Consider the following 22,197-nt stretch of genomic DNA (forward strand, 5'->3'; position numbering starts at 1 on the left):
CCAACCTAAGAGTCTTAGCAACAGTTATTTCCCAGCCAATGAGTGTTATTAAATGCAAATATATCCACACTCTGGTTTCTTTTCAGCTCATATAAATCTTTCGCCTTTTACTAAAGATTTCTGTGGGGGGGGGGGCGGAAAATGCAAATATATCCTGTGACTACATCCCAACAAATGTGCTTCCAGCTTTTTCGGAAGCCTTGAGATGCATCATCACCAGGAACATGATGGGAGGAAGTGATAATTCACAGTGAAATCCTAGTTTCCAGCCTTCCCGAGGTTACCCTCTCACACCCAATACTTTTACCTGCCACATTCATTTAGATCAGTATAAGAAATGGCTCTATGTACTCGGTGACCACTGAGTTCAGACATCTTCCTGATGGAATATTCGGCAGCAGAGTCAGAATGGAATATGATGAGAGCACATAAGCTAAAGCGAGCTAGAAAGCAAGGGACAGAGGCGAGACAGAATGCCCCCTGAGGAACAGGTTGCAATAGCAGGATTCTCTGTTCAACGCACAGAGCTGGGATTGCAAACTCACAGGCCCCAGGGGCCAGATAGATAACGCCCATGCCCCAAACGGCTGGCTGTCAGGAAAAACAAACCAGACAGGAGAACCAGGCAACAAGCAGGGAGGGAACCCAGTGTGTCCAGAGATTTCAAATTTTCAAGAGAAGCTGGAAGCCAGATTTGGAATGAAATATGCCCATTTCTGTTTGGTTTTTGGGGGGCTGCGCTGCACGGCATGCGGGATCTTAGTTCCCTGACTAGGGATCAACCCCTTGCGCTCTGCAGTGGAAGCACAGAGTCCTAACCACTGGACTGCCAGGGAATTCCCCAAAATATCCCCATTTCTAAATGCAAGCAGTTAACATATAAAAATATCAAGGATTCATGGGCCAGTCAAAATACGTCTTCTGACTAGAATCAACCGTGGGCTCTCAGTTGATAACCACACCTTCCAGCCCAACCCCAAGCCTAGGACTGTCGTTTGGTTACCATGGCAGCAGGGCAGGTACCCATAGACCTCAGCCTTCTGCAGGTTTACAAGCCTTAACGTAATGACCATAACCTTACACCTCCCAGAATCACTGCCCTGTCTCTCGACCCATTGATACTCGAGTTCCTGGCGCAGCAAAAAGATAGAGCACCTGAACAAACTGGAATGATTCACACCTGTAGGATAGCCTCGGAATCCCATCTTATCTTCCCATCTTATTTCTCAGTGACAGGCACCAAAACACACCCTCCCCCATTTCTGTGTCACTGCCAACTTGACCATTGTAGCATGGAAAGCCATGGACCATACATAAACAAATAGGCGTGGCTGTATCTCAATAAAACTTTATTTACAAAACAGGCAGCAGGCCAGCTTTGGCCCGAGGACTGTAGTTCGCTGACTCTTATTCTAGGGGTCAGGATAGTCTTATTGTTGAGCAGAATCCCCAGGCCAGATCAGCTCATCTCCAGGACAGAGCTAGAAATCCAGGCTCGCTCTAAGATGGTTCTGTATTAAGCCGGCTTTCAGCCCATCTGCGGATGCGGGATGCTTTCCCTGTGGGCTGGGCTGGAACCAGCTGCCCCTCCTCCCCGTGTAGGAGGATGCTTTTGCTTCCCAGCATTTGCTTCATAGCATAGAAACTAACAGCAATTCTATTTTCAAAAGAAATCTACTCCACACATGCATATGCTCAGTCTATGTTGATGGGCTCAGCTGAGAAAATCATTGCTTTAGACTCCCTTGTTTGTGGATGAAATAAACAGTGTCCTTTCCCTCTGTCTTTTCCTATGGTCTCAAGCTGCATGTTTATTTTAAGAAAACCTAAAAGGAGACCATAATAAAGCTGTAAGTCATCAGAACTAAGTGCTTGCTTTAAAAAGCATAACTTAAAGGGCAAATATGCATATTTTCTTTTTGAAACACATAATGGGTACTGTTACTGTTATGCAATACAGGAAATCAATTAACCTTTATGAAAAGAAAACCAATTTTTAAATGAACAGGAGTAAGAACATTGAATGCGTTTTGCCAAAACCCAGCAGACAAGCATTTTTCAGATTAAAGAACGCCTTCAGCCCTTACGAAATTTCTGTATTTTGCACTAACTCAAATGGAGAATGGTTTATTTTCTGGGGCTATTTAATATCCACTGCAGTGAAGTCAAGTCCTGCTAAAATGTTCTCGTTGCTCTACCTTAACCTAAGTTGACATTAGGATTGTATGAAATCGCTCACCGAAAATACTGATTCTTAGAGGAAAGGAAGGAAGTGCCTTGATACCGTATTTTATTGGTTGGGATTAATAAGCACGGCTTCCGAGGGAATCTTTGGGGGACTCTGCTAACATTTATGTCATTATAGTGAGCTCCACTTTGCAGAAAATCATGATTCGTCGCATAGGGGAGTTTGTTCTAAGATATGAATACCTAGAATTTTAAATACCCAAATGAGAGGCTTTTAGCCTTGACTGAAAAGGGAACTAAGAACTTGGACCCCTCTAAATGTGCCTGGAGAGGCAGAGGCAGAGCTCTATTACATTGACCCTGACCTGGTTCTAGGGAGTTAGGATGTGACATAAAGTCACCCCTGTGATGAACCTGCCATGTGAATAACATCGACCTAACTCAGCAGTGTGGCCTGAGCCTCTTCTCTGTGACCTGCTTGTTCATCTAACTTCCCAACTGCGACCTTTGCCTTCTCCTTTTTCTCGCTCAAGGCATTATATTCAGTGTGTCCCAGGGGCCAGGGGAGGAGTGTCTGCATGATGGGAAAGACCGGAGCATTCTGTAGGTGTCCCAGTGTTTTCACTGTGTGATCCTCAGGTTGTTTGCGTGCTTGTTTCGTGTGTGTGTTTGTTTCTTCATCTTTTTAAATGGCGGTATAGTTCTTTTACAATGTTGTGTTAGTTTCTGCTGTACAACGAAGCGAAGCAACTGTTTGTATACATATATCCCCTCCCTCTTGGATCTTCCTCCCTTCCCCTCCCCCCAGCCCACCCATCTAGGTCACCACAGAGCACCAAGCTGATCTCCCTGTGCTATACAGCAGGTTCCCACTAGCTATCTGTTTTACACATGGTAGTGTACATATGTCAATCCTAATCTCCCAATTCATCCCACCACCCCCGGCCCTCCCTGTGTCCACACGTCCATTTTCTACATCTGCGTCTCTATTCCTGCCCTGCAAATTGGTTCATCTGTACCATTTTTCTAGATTCCACATATATGCGTTAATATACGGTATTTGTTTTTCTCTTTCTGACTTACTTCACCCTGTATGACAGGCTCTAGGTCCACCTACGTCTCTACAAATGACCCATTTTCATTCCTTTTTTCAAAAAGGAAAGAAAGCAAATTTGTCGTTGGTGGTAGGTCATGACGGGGAGGGTTCTTTACCCTTCCCAACGTCTTGTATAGGTGGGAGGTTGGAGGCCACAGAAAAGGCAGTAGATGGGGGCACATGCCCCACTCTGAACAATACAGAAGAATCTGATTTAGATGCTTTGTATCAAAGCCCCTTGTCCTGATTTGTTAAACATGATGAAATTTACATTTCTCACTGCGCCTGAGGTTGAAATTGTTTTGCATGTCTGTTGGCCACTTGTATTTTTTTTCTTCATCCGTAACTTCCTTGCTTGTTCATATATAGTGTCCAGTTGCCCGTTGCGGGTTTTATAGTTTTCTCATTATTTGTAGAAGCAATTTATTACGTATTCAAGATAATAACAAAGCAAGCCACCTAATGTCTCTAGAGGTTGACTTCCTTGTCAGTTAAAGGAGAAAGTGAGAAATTCTCCCTCTACTTTGAAGATTAGGTCGCACCTCAGATGTGAACATTTGTAAATCACATTTTCATAAAGTCGGGCATGGGTACCTTGAAGGCTGGGTGTAGAGAAAAAGGGCACCCTGGAGAAAGGTTTTTTTTGTGTTTTCAGACTATCCTAATGTATAGGTTTTTCAGAGTCAGACAAATCACCTAAGCTGGGGAAGCTCGTGTTTTATTGTAAAGCCCACGTCATTTTCAAAGGTGGCCTTCCTAGTGTTCCTGAGGCTTTTCAACCCCTCCTTATGACCGCTGCCTTCCTTCCTTCAGAAATAGAACCACAGTTGTGCTCTTGTTCTACAACCTATGGAGAATATCTCCTCACGAGGCCAGAGCTTGTCCATAGCCAGATAATGACACCACTCAAAGATAATGAATGTTGGGCTTCCCTGGTGGCGCAGTGGTTGAGAGTCCGCCTGCCGAAGCAGGGGACATGGGTTCGTGCCCCGGTCCGGGAAGATCCCACATGCCGCGGAGCGGCTGGGCCCGTGAGCCATGGCCGCTGAGCCTTCGCGTCCGGAGGCTGTGCTCCACAACGGTGAGAGGCCTGCGTACCGCAAAAAAAAAAAAAAAAAAAGATAATGAATGTTAACGGCTTGCGTGTTGTTAGCATTTCCCATCAAAAATGCTCTTCTGAAATGGGATTCTGTTCACAGCTACTTAGTGACCCATCAAACCTGTGTTAGGCTTTTAATATACTATTATCATAAATAATGTTATAATGAACCACAGTGTACATAATGTGACACCTCTCTGATTATTTCCTCAGGATAAATTCTACGAAGTAAAAAAAAAACAAAAATACTGGGTCAAAGGGACTGAACATCTTTCAAAACCTTTTCTGTTGCCAAATCGTAACCAGGTTCCTGGGCCAATCAGCGCTGTAGTGTCCATTTGATCACATGTCCTCTAACTTTGGAGTTTTGTAGTAGTTTAATTTTGAGAAAGGCAATTAATTAGGCAAAGTTTTATCACAGTTTTTATCAAAGTTTTTCAAAACTTTACATTTTTCTTATTGATGATAGATTTGACTACACACACACACACACACAGTTGGCAACTTAAATGTCTTCTTTGTAACTTACCTGTGCAGTGAACTTTTCTACTGTACTTATTAGTCTTTTTCTTATGATTCATATATTAAGGATTTAATTCACTATCATAAATGTTACAAACTTTTTCCCATTTTAGTATATGTCTCTCCTTTTTGTTTATAGCAATATTTGACCTTTTTAAAAATTTTCCTTCTCTTGAAGTAATTCCATACTAACAGAAAGGTTGCAAGATGAGTTCAAAGAATACCCGAAGTCCTCAAATGTTGACCTTTTATCACATTTGCTTAATGTTTTCCCCTCTCTCTTTCTATCTCTACGTATATAATTTTTATTTGGTACCGTTTACAGATAAGCTTGTGAACGTGATGCTATGGCATTCTTGACATACAGAAATTTTTAATTTAGATATAGTGAGCTCTCTGGAGATGTCATTTTAGGATTCCTGTCTTTGTTGTCCAGCTGAGAACGGGGCTCAGTGGGTCCTTGGGATGAGTTAACACTTCTGTGCCAACACGTAGTTCTTTTCACTTAGACACAGGGATGACTGGTTAAGAGGGAAGGTTGTCTCAACAAACACCTTTTCTACACCAACAACAGACACCCCCATGGTACCCTTGCCCTAGCCTGGGGGGGGGAAGGGAGGGGAAACCCGACAGTGCTGGCTGTCCTTCCTTCCCTCCTGCCAAAGTCAGGAAAGCCACGCCCAGGTCTGTGTACTGGTCACCTGGCAAGGGACATAACACAGAAGCCAGATGTGGCTCTGCTCCCTTTCCCCACGTTGCTCCAGAAACCAGGAGCTTGGATCATTGATTTATATACTCCTGGCATAATTACTCTGAAAAGGCATCTGGAGGCTTATTTCACTTTGTTCCGAATTCCTGTTTCCCCAGTTGTGGCCAAAAATAAAATGTGGCCTTGGATTCCGTAGAGCCAGCTATGCATATTACGGTGTGGCCACAGGTGGTTTTGGAGAAAGAAAAATACCGACTTGCCCAAAGAGCTAGCTCTACTGTTGGTGGAGCCAATCACAGAAGGGAACTTGGCTTTTATTTCTTGGGTATCTAACCACCTGAAGCAATGGGGGCCTCTTTGCGCCCTCCTCTGCATGGTGCCACTTCTCAAAGTAACCAAAATCTCGCTGCAAGTCAGCTAGAAAGGAAAGGCCAGGCTTCCCCCAAATGCCTTGAGGGCGAGAGGAAGGCTGCTGCAGACAAATCACACAGAGGACCTTTAAATTCCTCCCTAGACGTCTCTCCCCATCACTCCCCATCACTCCTGAGGTAACTGCAGAAACCCCAGGTCCCCTCCTGGCTCTGGGGGCTGCAGACCCCGCCCACTCCTGTCAGGAGCCCCGCCCTCTGCCCCTCCCTCCTCCCTCCCCATCTCCACCTGTTCATTCCCCTTGGAGGTGGTGGCCCGTCGCTCTGTTTTTCCCGTCTGCATCCCCCTGTAAGGCTCTGCTCAGCAAAATAAACAGATCTTCCTTTCTAAGGAACTCATCTTAGAAAGCAAAGGAAGGGAGAACCATAATTGCTTATCATTGTCCATTTTCGCCCATCGCACACAAATTAGAAGAGTGAAAGTCCCTGAACGGGGTCCGGTCTGGGGAAGAGAGGAGACCAGCATCTCAGTTCAAGATTTCCTCCAGTGTCCACCATACAGGGGAAAATCAAGAAAACCACACACACAAAAAAGAGAATTTCTGTGCAGCTAACACATCACCCTTTAACACGAAAGCAAATACAGAAGGAACAGTGATACTTTCTACAGTACGAATGGGTAAAGGAAGCCAGACCTGGCAACATCATCTACCTAAGGAAGAGCTGGCCTTCTGGACTCTGTCTCTGTCCCTCTCCCATCCCTCACCTCATGAACTTCTCCCGGAAGAGAAACTTCCTACTGAAAAACATGGGGCTTTCGGAAAAAGACCAAATTCATGATATCTCACCAAATTCAGCCAGATTCGTGAAAATCTTCCCTCAAAACTCCTGGGGACGCGAAGACATTTGCTTCTAGACCAACTTCACTTTCCAAATCTGAGCTGCAGCCAGGTGGCCAGGAAGGTGACATGTCAAAAGCAAAACAAACAAACAAACAAAAAAAACCAGAGCTTTGGGACTTCCCTGGTGGCGCAGTGGTTAAGGGTCCACCTGCCAATGCAGGGGACACGGGTTCGAGCCCTGGTCCGGGAAGATCCCACATGCTGCGGAGCAACTAAGCCCATGCACCACAACTACTGAGCCTGCTCTAGAGCCCACGAGCCACAACTACTGAGCCCACGAGCCACAACTGCTGAAGCCCGCGTGCCTAGAGCCCGTGCTCTGCAACAAGAAGCCACCGCAGTGAGAAGCCCATGCACCTCAACGAAGAGTAGCCCCTGCTAGCCGCAACTAGAGAAAGCCTGCGCTCGGCAATGAAGACCCAATGACGCCATAAATCAATTAACTAATTAATTTTTTTTAAAGTTTGAAAGGAAAAACAGGGCTTTATAGAGTGAAAGGTGGGAACACGAGAGTGAAGAAAAAAATTGTCATACAGAGTGAAGTAAATCCGAAAGAGAAAAACAAATATCATACATTAACGTATATATGTGGAATCTGGAAAAATGGCGCAGATGCACCGGTTTGCAGGGCAGAAATAGAGACACAGGTGTAGAGAACAAACGTATGGACACCAAGGGGGGAAAGCGGGTCTGGGGGGATGAATGGGGAGATTGGGATTGACGTGTATACACTAACATGTATAAAATAGAGAACTAATAAGAACCTGCTGTATAAAATAAAGAAATGTATTTCCTTATCAACAGCCCCTGTATCCCCCCAGAAGCCACCCTTTACAATATTTGGCCTCTCCCGGGGCCCCACTCCCTGCCCCTCCCCACCTCCATTGTCACCAGCATCACTTCTGTCATCACCACCACCACCATCACCCCTCAGTATCCACCATCTCCACCCTTTTGAGCCCCCTGTAACCAAGAATTGCCCGCACCTCCCTATTCGGCTTGTGTTCACAAGTCACAAATGTCAACCCTAACCTGACAGGTTCTGTTATGTCAGGACAGATCTTCCTCTCTGTTCACCCAAGGTCCTTCAAAAGAACTGAAAGTCATTTTTCCCAACAGGAATTTAGTCCCTGATGAACATGTGATGGTATTGCGTTTGCAGTGAGCCAAGAGTTTCTTCTCTGCGCCACCTCCACCTGTCCCCAACCCGCAACTGACAGTCCCGGGCTCGTGCTTTACCTCCCTTGGCTTTTCTTTTACATCTTGGCCATCATGACATTCTCGCTCTGGAGTTTTCTGTGCTGTAGAAGGGAAACTAGTGTGGACGTCCAGCTCCCCAGCCTGTAGGGTGCAGGTGCATCCCGTCATGGTGCTGACGCTGAGCTGAGAGACGTTTTCTCGAACCCTCACACTTCACACATCAGGAGGCAAAGGCGAGCACGGTGAAGTGACCTGCCCATAGTCACCAAGGTGGACAGTTAAGTGTTTGGACACTGTTCCCAAAGCATGGGAAACTGACTTTATTTTATTTTAATTTTTTGCGGTACACGGGCCTCTCACTGTTGTGGCCTCTCCCGTTGCGGAGCACAGGCTCCGGACGCGCAGGCTCAGCGGCCATGGCTCACGGGCCCAGCCGCTCCGCGGCATGTGGGATCTTCCCGGACCGGGGCACGAACCCGTGTCCCCTGCATCAGCAGGCGGACTCTAACCACTGCGCCACCAGGGATGCCTGGAAACTGACTTTAAATAGTGATCAGGTCTCGTTTTCTTTTTCTTTTTTTTTCTTTTCAATTTTATTTCTATCACATTCCCATCACCATTGCTTTTTCTCTTTTGGGGGGCCATGCCACGTGGCATGTGGGATCTTAGTTCCCCGAACAGGGATGGAACCCAAGCCCCCTGCAGTGGAAGTGCAGAGTCTTAACCATTTGACCACCAGGGAAGTCCCACCATTGCTTTCTAAGTATCTCTTTAAAATGCTGCTATACAGAGTCGCTTTAAAAGACATTTTTCTCACCGTACAACCTTCCAGAGGTCCAATCTTACAGAACTTTTGATTGCCCGTCATTTTCTTTTTGGTATTAAAGATGACATGGGAGGAACAAAAGATAAGCTAACAGCGGGGTTTACATTACGTTACTGAGGACTTATGTTCTTAACTGAAGCTTAGTCTTTTTTGCTCAGCTGTGTGTATATAACGAATCTCCAAGGAAGCTGGATTCAGCGGACTTCCTTTTTGGGGGAGGACCTACCCTTGTTCTGCTCTGATTTGTCTGCACATTCCAGTCACCCTGGGAGCTTTGTAAAATCCCAGTGCCCATGGCACCCCAGACCCGCTAACTCAGAATCTCTAGGTGTGGACCCAAGACTCAGTATTCTTTTAAAACTGTCCAGGTGCTTCTGAAGCACAAGCCAGTCTGAGAACCACCATCTGGACACAGTGGTTCTCAGGCCAGGCTGCCCGTCCAGGTCCCCTCGGGAGCTCTTTCAGAATACCAATGCCTGCACCCCACCCGAGAGATGCCAGCCGAGCTGGTCTAGAGTGGAGCCTCTGGCGTCTTTGTTTTCTTTAACCCCTCAAGTGATTCTAATGTGCGCCCAAGTGTTGAGAAAAGAGCAGTTGTTCTCAAACTGGGTGGTGGGGTATCAGAATCACTGAAAATTTTGGTTACAAAAAAAGGCAAAACCAGCTCTATTCTACAGTATTACCGAATGACAAGGACCTGGGCTTCTGGGTTCCTCACTAGCTCTCCAGGTGACTGATACACACGGAAGCTTAAAAACCACTCATCTAGTGGCGTTTTGTTTTGTTTTGTTTCATATTGGATGTGTTTAAGCAAATGTTTGTTTTCCAACATTCGTTCTAACGTTTCTACCATTCTGGCATTTCCTCTGAGTACCTACAAAAAACATCTAAAATATCACCTGTTAATCTAGGGTGAACCGGGACAAACTGAGATGTAATTCATGATGCTTTGCTCTGGTTGACTACCTGGCGTGCCTTGTCACTTTCACCCAGGAATGACAAGCCCACAGCGCCTGCAGTCCGCATCTGGCTGGTGGACTGCAGCATCTCATTTACCTCAAAGGCCCGTCAGGGTAGGAGCCCCTCCAGATCACATGATCATAAAGTCCTTCAGGGATGCTCTCCACGGGCAGCATTGTTCAGTGCAGGAATGGAGCTGCCATGAGGAAACGTATTTCTCTGTCCTGCAAATTCTTGCAAATGATCGAGTCGGACACTGAGCTCAGAAGGCCACCCCATACTTCTTTAGTGAGTAGTTTGAGTTGTATGGAGCTTTTGGTTATGAGAGGCCTTCTCCCCCACCCCCAAGAGGGTTTTTTTAACATATAAATTAAATGACTACCATTTTAAACCTCAAGGGAATGTAGCTGTCTGGGGAACAGCCCCATGGTTCTACGGTTCTCAGTCTGGACTGCACGTTTGATTCACTCAGGGAGCTTTTAAAACTCCCGACACTGAAAATGCTGAACTTTTCTCAAAGGATGTGGTGAGGATGGAGGATGGATATAAATCCTGTAACACAGGGTAGGGTCCACTGAGACTCAGCCTGGAAGAACCCTCCTCAGGCAGTACCTGGCACAGGTAGGCACTTGACATTAGTGACTGTCAATTTAATGGTGAGAAATGGCCCATAGCATTACTGCACTACAATGGAAGAAAACAGATGTAAGTGAACGTTTGAGGGTTTTCAAAGGTTTGTTGTGCAGGTAAGCTTACATTTTCCCTGCGTTGCTTTGCTCACTCCCATAATTCCTGCCTTCTCTTTAGGGTCCCATTCAAATTCCGCCTCCTATTTAGGATTTCTTAAAAGAACTTTCTGTACCACCTAAGGCCTTTTCTTTTTCTAACAAGTGAGAGCCAAGAAATACCTTTGTTATTCTTTATTATTTTATGGAAAGATATTTTTAATGGAGTCATCTAAACATAACATTTGAAGCAAACAATTCATGCAAAAGGAGGTAGATAATTTTTTAATACAATCTCTTCCTTTCTGCAGTCCCTAATAAGATAAGCATCTTAAAACACTGGCTGGCATTATTAATACTTCATTTTCCATGGGCCGAAGTTCCTATACCAGCCGAGGCAAAGGGCCCATAGCACACAGCATCTTTCTGGATGCCCACATGCCCCAGGAGGTAGGATGGAGCAACATGTAATCACAGGAGGGGAAGGTGATAGCAGAAAATGGGAGGGGGACCCACATCCCCCTGCAGCTGCCAATAAAAAGAAGTTTAAAAAAAAAAGCACTGGGGATTCCCTGGTGGCGCAGTGGTTGAGAGTCCGCCTGCCGATGCAGGGGACACGGGTTCGTGCCCCGGTCCGGGAAGATCCCACGTGCTGCAGAGCGGCTGGGCCCGTGAGCCATGGCCGCTGAGCCTGCGCGTCCGGAGCCTGTGCTCCGCAACGGGAGAGGCCACAGCAAGTGGGAGGCCCGCGTACCGCAAAAAAAAAAAAAAAAAAAAAAAAAATCGCTGGTTTCCTTTCCTTCGATCTCATTCTACCTGTGCAGTGTCAAATTGTGATTCCCATTTTTCTGCCAGGACCCTCTTGTTAACCCTTAACCTCCCACCTCCCTTAAACCTTGTGCTTTTAAACATTTTACCTGCCAAATTGCATTTTTCGAGTAATAGAATTCATTGCCTATTTTTAGTCATCAAAAACATATATAATCTGATATTTTCAATGAGCAGGATGAAATGACCAATGTTCCCATACGACACAGATATACAGAAAAAATGTGTTTATTTTTCAAGAACCAGAAGGCATAAGATTTTTCATGAAAGTGGCACAGGCTGTCTCCTATGGTTGTATAATTTCCCTTGGGCCTTTTCAAACTTTTTAAATTGTTCCTAGTTCGCCCAATACCACTTTTATGAACCTCAAGTTAAGGGCCATTTGAATGAGAAAACTCTGAATGTTCTGTACTCCAATTTTCTCAACTCTAAATAGGAATTATGCTCCTATATTACTCAGCTAAATAAAACTGTAAATGAAGGCATCAGAATACCAATTACTGCTGGCACTCCCTTTAATCAAAAAAGCCTTTCAGTATTATTATAAAATCATTCTTCAAAGATTACGTCTACGTAAACGAATATAAAATAGCCTACCCATACTCAGTAATGCATAATGAAAATATCCATGAGCATCAATCCTGTGCTCCAAATTGGATCGAGAAATCATTGGCATAAATCAGAACATTCGTAAATTCTTTGAGTTTTTTCCAACAGAAAATTCTAATTAAATTTAACCTTAGAGCGTCTAAGAGATTGGATTCTAGGCATATAAAGGTAACTGAGAAGTAGTCCTTGCCTTGGAGGGGCTCGCGGTATCAAGAGATCAGTGTCTGAACACGCCAATACACATTTTTTGACATCAAAAAAGACTTATAGAGGTTTAGAATTAGAAGAAATCTCAAAGACCATCTGACCCAGCACCCTAAAATCACAGGTGGAGAAACTAAGCCCCTGAACTTAAAGGAATGTGCTTCTAGCCACACAGATGGTTTGATGGTTCTCATAGATGATTCCTCTCACTCTTTCAGCTTCCAGTTGACTTGTTGCATTTGTAAAGGATTGAATGGTATCATAGATAAGAAAGCTATTTGCAATTCTCAAAGGCCCATTAGTAAAACAGTGCTCTCAGCTTTAGCAAGATGAACCCTAAAATCTCAGTGAGTTCATACAACAGAATTTTACATCTGACTCATGTTAAATCCAAAGCCACGTGTTCTTGCTTGGTGGGTAATGTTCCTGTGGTCCTTTGGGAACCCAGGTTCTTTCCTTCTTCCATCCCCACTCACCTCTAGGACTTCAGAATTCCCTCCATTCAACAGGAGAAGGGAGGAAAGAAAATGAAAAGATGCATGGAGATGCTTTATAGGAGGGGCCCGGAGGTGGTGGCCAATGCTTTCATTCTCAACTGCAAGGGTGGCTGGGAAGTGCAGTCCAGCTGTGTGGCCAAGAAGCAGGGAGACACAGATTCTGATATGAGTCTGTGTCACAAAGGGCTGTACAAATGCATGAGAATATTCTGGAAGTGAGTGAGCTCAGCAAGGACTTGGTCTTTGTATTAAAGTCATCTTTGTGTTCAAAAAGTTGTGACAGTCCTCTGCACCTCCTCCTGGTACTGTCAGCCTCTTTAGACAGGGCTACAATGCTGTTTTGCCCACCTGTTCTAGTTGCTTCTGGAGTTGGTGTGGTATAGTGAAAAGAACATTGGAGTCATGTGTCCTTGGGGCCAAATCCCCCCTTGGCCACTTATTAACCCTGTGAATTTGAGCAAGTCGCTTAAGCTCATGGAGTCTTAATTTTCTTATTGTCCAACGGGGGCAGAAAGCATCCTAGCACTGCAGTGAGAATCTAAGTAAATCAGTCAACATTTATGGGGGTGCTCCTGTGTGACAAGTTCTGTGGTCCCCAGGGAAACAGCAGAGGTCAAAAAAATAAATAAATAAATAAGGCACAGAGTAATATGCATACAGTCATTGTCTCTGGTGGGCACTCAATACACCTGAGTGCTCTGGCCTCCCCTCACCACCCTCCTCTGCACACACTGCCATTTTTTTTCTTTTTTTTTTTGGCGGTACGCGGGCCTCTCACTGCTGTGGCCTCTCCCATTGCGGAGCACAGGCTCCGGACGCGCAGGCTCAGCGGCCATGGCTCACGGGCCCAGCCGCTCCGCGGCATGTGGGATCCTCCCGGACCGGGGCACGAACCCGCGTCCCCTGCATCGGCAGGCAGACTCCCAACCACTGCGCCACCAGGGAAGCCCTCACACTGCAAATTTGATAGGACTTTTTATTTCTTTTTGGCTCTACGCATCTAAGCCAGGAAGACACGTTTGTCCCTAGAAATTCTAAGTAGCATAAATCAGTGACTAACAATGCATCTGAGAGATGAAGAGGTCCCGTGGAGAATGTTTTCCTGTTGTTTGGGACTGAATTGACAGGGTGATGATTCCATGAGGCATGTTTAAGGTACAAGGGCTTAAAACATAATGATATGAGCTACCAAAAAATCCGTGTTCAGTTCCAGAAAGAGTAAACAGAAACGTGAAAGCAGAGAGCATCACTTTAAGGCTGGTGGCCTTTACGTCACAAAGCAGCCTTTACAAATCAGGGAAGCAGGATATTTAGAGGTGCTGAGTGGGTCCCTGAGAACAGCAAGCCCCTCCTGCTTGCTGACAGGTCAGGAAGAGCCTGCAAGGTCCCCAAGGGAGGGAAGGTTTCAGTGTCCGCATCCCAGTGACTCGGAGGCCTTGTCTTCTGGCTGAGGTTCTCTCCTGAGACCCCGGAGGAGCCCCTCCCCTTCGGTCCTTGATTCCCTGTCTCTTGATTCCCAGCCCTTGTTTTATTGCTTTTGATGATTTCTCAAAAGGACAGAGGAGCTTTCTATTTGTTTGTTGGAAAGCCTGCCTGTTTTTTACTTGCTTCATTCTTTCCATGAAGCTCTGTTTTATTTATCTTTGTTTGCTTTTATCTTTTCCTTTTAAATGCGGAAAAGGCTGGAGGAGAGAGGGAGCAGGTAAACAATGAGGACAACGTGTGTCTCCAAACCAGGAAAATCTATCCATCTCTACTCCAGTTAGCTCTGCACCAGCCATGGCTAGCGCCCCAAACCATATCCACACTGCTGACCCCTTAAGAGGCAGCAGGGGGGCCGAGGGCACAGGCCTCTGGTTGCATCCACCTGGGATCCAGTGTGACTCTACTTCTTCAGCTGTGACCTTGGGCAAGTGGCCTTCCCTTTCTGAATACTCAGTTTTTTCATCTGTGAAACGGGCATGACCATTAGCGATCTCGATACTAATGTCAGGGTCAAAAGAAACAACATGCTTAGCACCACGGCTGGAACACTGGGAGCTCAAGTACTAAACAATAAACGCCATCTTTGTGGCATTTATTATCACCACCACCACCACCTAGATATCTCCAGGTCAAATGCACCACCCCGCCAGGAAAGCTTAAGGGGACAAATGCGCCTATCTTGTCGTCTTGCTCAAGCACATTTGCTAAATCCCATAATCAAATGCCATCCAGCTTTCCCCAGCAAACCATCCCACAGTCCAAGAAGTAGAGAGTCATGGGAGTGACTCAGAAATAGGTCTTCCAGTCGCACTTTCCAGGCCTGATCCTTGAGAAGTGTCCATTCATTTCAAACATCCCTTTAGGGTGTCTGTGAAAGGAGACATCACTGAAAATCTATTACTAAAGCTTCTAGAATCTTTTGGCCACTAGCCTGCCTCCATAAGACACCCAATTCTATTGTTCTCTCCTTTCCAGACAAGGATTTCTTACCCAGTCCCTTCCCTTGGAAGAACTCAGGAAATATTGACCAGGCCTGTGATTTGTCTAATCTCTGCTTTGGGGAAGGGCAGTTGTAGCCATGGTGGATTTTCTCTCCTTTCAAATTACAGAGTCCATGGCATGTTTAATTAATAGAGGCTTAAGATTCCAAATTTCCAAGATTCAGAATCTGCTGTTTTTCCTGACCCTGTCAGGGATTTGCCACGTGCCACAAATTAGTTGAAGAAAGTCCTTTGATCTCCACATGCGCTGGCCAAGAGGACAAGAATTAAATTGCCTAGAGTGGGCTTCCCTGGTGGTGCAGTGGTTGAGAGTCCGCCTGCCGATGCAGGGGACACGGGTTCGTGCCCCGGTCCGGGAAGATCCCGCATGCCGCGGAGCGGCTGGGCCCGTGAGCCATGGCCGCTGGGCCTGCGCGTCCAGAGCCTGTGTTCCGCAACGGGAGAGGCCACAAGAGTGAGAGGCCCGTGTACCGCAAAAAAAAAAAAAAAAAAAAAATTGTCTAGAGTATGGGGTTCCTGGACAGGCTGTCGGGTCCACGTTCCCCAGTCTGTCTTGTCCATCCCCATCTCACCCTCTTTCTATCTCTCGGTAGCTCTTTCTGTCGAAGGGTCCGCTCTGCTTGGGCCCCTTGTAGCTTTTTACCACTGTCCCCCACTCCCACCGTCGATGGCATGCTGCAGTGCCGGCATTGCTCACCCCCGTAGAATACCATTGTGGGCCAGCCCCCAGGAGAGCACTGGTTGAGAGAGTCTGCCAGTTATCTTGGGACAAGGACCACTTCAGCCCGGTATTAGTTCATCCTAAACAATCAGCAGCTGCCTCTATCCTGAGGCCAGATTCGAGACACGGAACCAGGAGCTGCTTGTTCTGGAAACAAGGAGGTCTCTTCATCGTGATGAAGGCTACCTGCCCTCACCCAGCTTCACCCCAGACGGTCCCTGTGTCACAGGGGAGGCTCCTGATGGAACTTGGTGTTAGGAGTCGGTACACTTGTGGGAGGTCAGGCTTGGTTTTGCTTGTGACTCTGTCCAAATGGCCTCCATCAAACCAGGCCCCCTTCTTGGACTCCTGTTTCCTTTTCCATAAACGAGGTGTTTGAACTGGTGTGAGCCCTAAGGTCCCTTCTCAGCTCCAGCTCTTCTCTGAATTTTACTACCCAGAGCCCATAAGATGAAGACCAATGGAGCCTGCTGATTTGCCTCTGAAGTTCAGCGTGGAATACTGCTACCCACCAATCTACCATATACGTCCCCTAGCTGTTGCTCATCAGGACAAAGAATCTGGAGAGCCAAGTAAAGTGAAGTCGCCCCAATGTAGGTTTGGCAGGCGAGGATCACTTCCGCTTCACATCGTCACACCCTCTGCGTACGGAAGGGCAAAGTCTTCTGTTTCTGAGCCTTAAAATGAGAAGAAATGACTCTGACGCTCATCTCCACGGCTAATTATTTTGCTCAGGCTGTGTCTGCTTCGCTTGCTTTAAATAAAAGCCTACGCAGCCTGCCGTCCAAATATAGGTCCACAGCAGTCCAGAGAGGAGACAGCCTGGGACTTATGGTAACGAGGGCCGTTCAAATACCCAGCAAATGGGCCCTAGCGTATCAAACCCACAAGTCAGTATTAGACATGAAGAGAAGGTAAATAAGCTCTGTTTGGGGCACAGGAATTTTTTATAGGGTTTCTTCCCTTGCTGGAAAGCAACTGTGATCAATACCAAGTACAAATAATTGCTTGTAATAAAAAAAGTATTCAGGGAATTCCCTGGTGATCCAGTTGTTAGGACTCCGCACTTTCACTGCCAGGGGGCACAGGTTCGATCCCTAGTCGGGGAACTAAGATCCCACAAGCCGTATGGCACAGCCAAGAAAAAGGTAAATAAGAAAAAGGTATTCATGACTATATCCCCATGGAACCACATCACAGATTTGTTTATGTATGTTAGGACTTTAAAAGGTGAGCAATGCTTTGCAAATTTCACCATCTCGCCCATCTACTAAAAATAAGTGCCTGTGTTATTAGGGCACTCTCGCTAAAATTTCCCAGATTGGAGCTGAATTTAGATTAACTTCATGAGTCATTTAAACTGCAGCTGTTCCTGCTAGCGCTGGATCTATCAGCCATTCACACCTTAGTGTGTATTAATTCAACTGGACTGTCCCTCCCTGGAATCAGTCACACTGACCGTGGGAGGAGGGTAGAAAGGAGGAAACCCAGTGCCTCACTCGGGTCACAGGAAGAGAATTTTTAAAAGTTTATTTATTTATTTATTTTTGCTGTGCTGTGTGCGTGGCATGCCAGAGCTTAGCTCCCCGACCAGGGATCAAACTTGCGCCCCCCCTGCAGTGGAAGCGTGGAGTCTTAACCACTGGGCCGCCAGGGAAGTCCAGAGTAAGAGCATTTTGAACCAGAGGCCACGAGAACCTCGCTCACCTCACAGTCTTGCAGGCGGGTTTCTTAACCTCGGCACCATTGATTTGAGGGTCTGCATAATTCTCGTGGAGGGTTAGCCTGTGCATCGTAAAATGTTTAGCAGCATCCCTGGCCTGTCTCCAGACACTGTCAGCTGTCTCCAGGAAGGCAGAATCCTGGGTGCAGACTGCCAGCTTAAGGGCAACCCTGTAGGTGCTCATGGCAACTTCAGGCTGTGACTCTTTGTGAGTCGGTATGTGGGTCCACTGAGTGACCCTCTTGAGGAGGTAACATGCAGAATGGGATTTTTCTTCCAGAGCAGCTTCCTCACTTTGGCAATTTACTTCCTCATCCCCACCTTGTCTCATCTTCCAGGCAAATGGACCCCTAGAATTGAGGCAGCTGTAGGCAAGGCAGCCCCAGGAAGTGAGCTGCCTGTCCGTCTTGGGAAGCAAGTGTGGATCATTTTTAATACCTTCGACTTTGCTTGCCACACTGTCCCAAATAAATCCAACCACGAGAATACGCAAGAGAACACACACTCTTGGGTTGAAGAGCGCGTTGGTTCCATCACTTTGGTAGCTCGACTCCTTCTGCAGAAGCTGCCATTTGTGGACGCGTACCAGACACACGGGCTAATTGCTAACAGCACAATATTTATTCTTCTTTTGGTTACTATTTGGTCAGAAAATATCTCAGGCCAGACTTTCAGAAAGTTGGAAATGTTTGCATCTCAAACATCTCTTGTTCCATGCTCAAAATAAGACAAGCCTGTTCGTTTGGACATCATGTGCATCCTACATTTCTAAAGAAATATGCTCTTGGATTCCATCCTTTCCTTTTTTTTTTTTTGCGGTACACGGGCCTCTCACTGCTGTGGCCTCTCCTGTTGCGGAGCGCAGGCTCAGCGGCCATGGCTCACGGACTCAGCCGCTCCGCGGCATGTGGGACCCTCCCGGACCGCGGCACAAACCCGCGTCCCCCGCATCGGCAGGCGGACTCCCAACTGCTGCGCCACCAGGGAAGCCCCTCCGTTCTTTTTTTAAGGAGAGATTTGGCTTTCTGGAGCCATGTTTCCTGAGGAGCTAGATGAACCTCCCTCAAAGCAATATGTACGCTGAGACGGTCCACTGTCATTCCCTAGGATTTCCCATTTGCCATCAAGCCAAGCTTGGCCCCTCTGGAGGAAGATTCCAAGCACAGCACTGCCCTTTAACTAGCTTCGTGACTGTGGGCAAATGTTTTTCTTCTCTGGGCTACCATTGCCTCACCTGCAGAATGTAACCTAGGGAGTATGAGAAGAGCTCCCCGTTTACTATCTGTAACTTTGGACAATATCTTTAGCTGTCTCGGCCAGCGTTTCCTCATCCATGAAACGGGGCTCATAACACCATCTCCTTCACAGCATCGTTCTAATGAGTAAATAAAGCACTGTGGGCACCGTTCCTGGCACCCAGGAGACCTTCTAAAAGGGCTACCTCTCAATATCATAAACTCCAAATGAAATTATCCCGTTGTCAGTTCTAAACCATCAGGTGGCCTTTTAACCTTTGGGATGGGCAGCTAGGGCACAAGTCAGTTCTTCCTTACCTCGGTTGCTCGTTTTTGTTTTCTTTCTAAGTTTTTTGGCCACTTGGAGGCAGAGCTGGTACTATCATAAACATTAGCCTTTTGAAAAAATCAGTGTGGGAATGAGAATCGTGCCCTGCAGAGCTGTCTTGTGTTTGGTAGACTTACTGGAAGACAAAAGTCTTAACTAGAAAAACAGCTACTAATGTTTGAGGTACAGAGTGAAAATGTCAGAATTTGAAAGTGTTGAGATTGAGCGATAAATCCTTGTTGTATACCAAAAAAAAAAAGTATGTTTTGAATTAAAAGATCATAGGATGAAAAATCAGAAGACCCACCCCAGCACTTCCCTCATCCGGTGACTTGCAGCACGAACGGGACCTCTCTGAGCTTTAGTGTCTTTATTTCAAACCTCTAACTCTGTGTTTCAGGCCACAGAATTTAGTTCTTCTGCCTGAGATGGTCACCTAAGTCATTTGCTGTTGGTTTCCCATAACAGGGAGAGGTGTGGCGTGGTCAGCTAGCCCTCCTCGGGTTTGGATCCCGACTCTGTCCTTTACTCACTGTGTGATCTTGAGTTTGTTGCTAAGCCTCTCTGTGCACCAGTTCCCTCATCTAAAACCTGAGGATAATCTTGCTGCCTCACAGAGTATTGTGAAGATTAAATCTTACATTTAATCTCAGAATGGGTGCCTGGCATCTAGTAAGCCTACATTCAATGTTAGCTATTACTTTTATTATTTTGCTGGATATCTCTAGAGAGGAAATGAAATGAAAGGAAAGGAAATTATAATTGGAAATCTTTGTGTTTGGATTTTTCCATTTCATGAAGCAAAGTTACCAACTAACCATTTAGGAAATAAAGGCATTAAAGGCACGTCCCCGAAATTGGGTCATTTGTAGAGACGTGGATGGATCTAGAGACTCTCATACAGAGAGAAGCAAGTCAGAAAGAGAAAAACAAATATGGTATATTAACGCATATATGTGGAACCTAGAAAAATGGTACAGATGAACTGGTTTGCAGGGCAGAAATAGAGACACAGATGTAGAGAACAAACATGTGGACACCAAGGGGGGAAAGTGGCGGGGGGTGGTGGTGGTATGAATTGGGCAATTGGGATTGACATGTATACACTGATGTGTATAAAATGGATGACTAATAAGAACCTACTGTATAAAATAAATAAAATTAAATTAAAAAAATAATAAAGGCATGTCCCTTTACTTTCCCTAACCTGCAATGCACCAAATACTACTTTCCTCTCTGATTTCTGGATAGGAAAATCATCTCTCTGCAGTAAATATTAAATATCCCACCAAAGTTTAAACTGGCTAAGCCACACGCTTAACAAGTCCTGTCTACTTTGTATGGAGACTGTGCCCCAGAACAGAGTGTCTTAGACATCAGTGTGCGCGTGAGTCACTTGAGGATCTGGTTTAAAAGCAGATTCTGATTTATCCGTTCTGGGGCCAGCATCCCACATTTCTAACAAGTTCCCGGTGACGCTGATTCTGTGGGTCCTCAGACTACGGGAGAGTAATAAGGCCTCTTAGACATTCACAAGCCATTTGAGGATGGAGGGGCCATGGGGCACGCCTGGCCCTCGCCGGGGGCCAGGCAGGTTGGAGATGGGCAATCCTTCTCCAGACTGAAATATTTCCTCTGTAAATGAAGGGCATATCTGCCGAGATCTCGCTCCTAGTTACCCCTTTGCACAAAGCAATATCTGGAAAAACGGTCGTGAGAGTCTATGAAAACCCAGAGGAAGGGACCTCTGTAGGCTTGTATGTTACTTTATTTTTTTAACAGCAGCGTATATGTTTGTCCAGTTTGTTAAGCCCTGAGTGTGTGTAATTTCATTGATAGAATTTGTGTTTTGCTGCCAAGTAATAAGACTCCTTTAAAGTGTGATGTACAAAACTGTTCTGATTACCCAAGTCATATTTTGTCTTTTTATTTGATAAATGGTAAATCTCAAAATTTGTTCTCAATCCACAAATTATGTCCCGGTCCTAGGTGAAAAAGTTAGAAAAGATTCACATTCTTTCCTACTTGTGGAAGGTATATTTCAAGTTTGGGAACATAAAATGGGGCTGAGCTTACAGGCGACCTATGTTTTTTTTCAAAACTGTGGGTTCAGACTGGCAACAAGAATAAACACTAAGACCTGAACTTTCGCACAGGAGAAATCTAATCCTGGCGACAAACATCTGTTCCCTTTACTGTGCATTTGTGGCTCTTTAATATGAACGTTCCTGCAACAGCTGTAGCCTTTTTAATATCCTAAATGGAATCTCTGTGGCCATTAGAGTAATTACCTCCAAGTTTGAGTCATCCGACCTGAGGATTCTCTGATTAAATTCGGTATGAATTATGGAAAACCAATGACCATTCCCAAGGGAGGATTCCATTGTGTTCACTGGAAAGTCCTTTCCCAGTCTTTGGGGCCTGTGGTCGGTGTTCCAGCATTCAGCTTGTTCCCGTGTGGGTAAATACCGCCGAGTTTTCATCGGGTGAAACTCCAAGTGGAGTTTCCCCCGTGGTCTTTGAACACAGGTTGTTTTGTTGCTTGGTTTTTAACTTTGTTTCAAGCTAAACTTTAAAAGAGATGAATGTGCCTCCCCTTTAAAGGTTCTAAACACACACACTTGTAACAATGTTTAATGGTTTTAACTTACCAAGAGATGATCATTGTAGTTTCTAGTTTCAGAATACTTATTTGAGAGTTCTGTGGCTATGTTGATTGTTTTTCATGGAGATAGTGATTGCCTAGTGGAATAGGCAGGAAAACTGGAGAAGTGAGACCAGCCAGATAAGGAAAAGATTTGTTTCTGTCTTAGCAGTTCCCAGATCTCACTCACTTAATGGACTGAGGATCACTGCCAGGGAAACAAGAGAAAACCGCTGTGATAGCAAACTTAAATTCGCCTGCATGCAAGGGCAGAGAAGGCCAGGCTCAACAAAAGGGCAAATTAATAGGCAAGTGCTCAGGAAAAGAA

The 22,197-nt window shown here is 45.7% G+C and overlaps 1 protein-coding gene and 1 non-coding gene across 8 annotated transcripts in view; both read left to right on the top strand.

Moving 5' to 3' along the window:
- Positions 1–22,197, top strand: part of THRB (thyroid hormone receptor beta) — a 396,926-nt gene that overhangs the window by 293,404 nt on the left and 81,325 nt on the right. The window lies entirely within an intron of this gene.
- LOC116753734 lies at positions 67–179 on the top strand. The gene has a single exon (XR_004349832.1). It is a non-coding gene; the product is annotated as a U5 spliceosomal RNA (small nuclear RNA).

Source organism: Phocoena sinus, chromosome 4 (genome assembly GCF_008692025.1).
Source record: "Phocoena sinus isolate mPhoSin1 chromosome 4, mPhoSin1.pri, whole genome shotgun sequence".
Lineage (NCBI taxonomy): Eukaryota > Metazoa > Chordata > Mammalia > Artiodactyla > Phocoenidae > Phocoena > Phocoena sinus.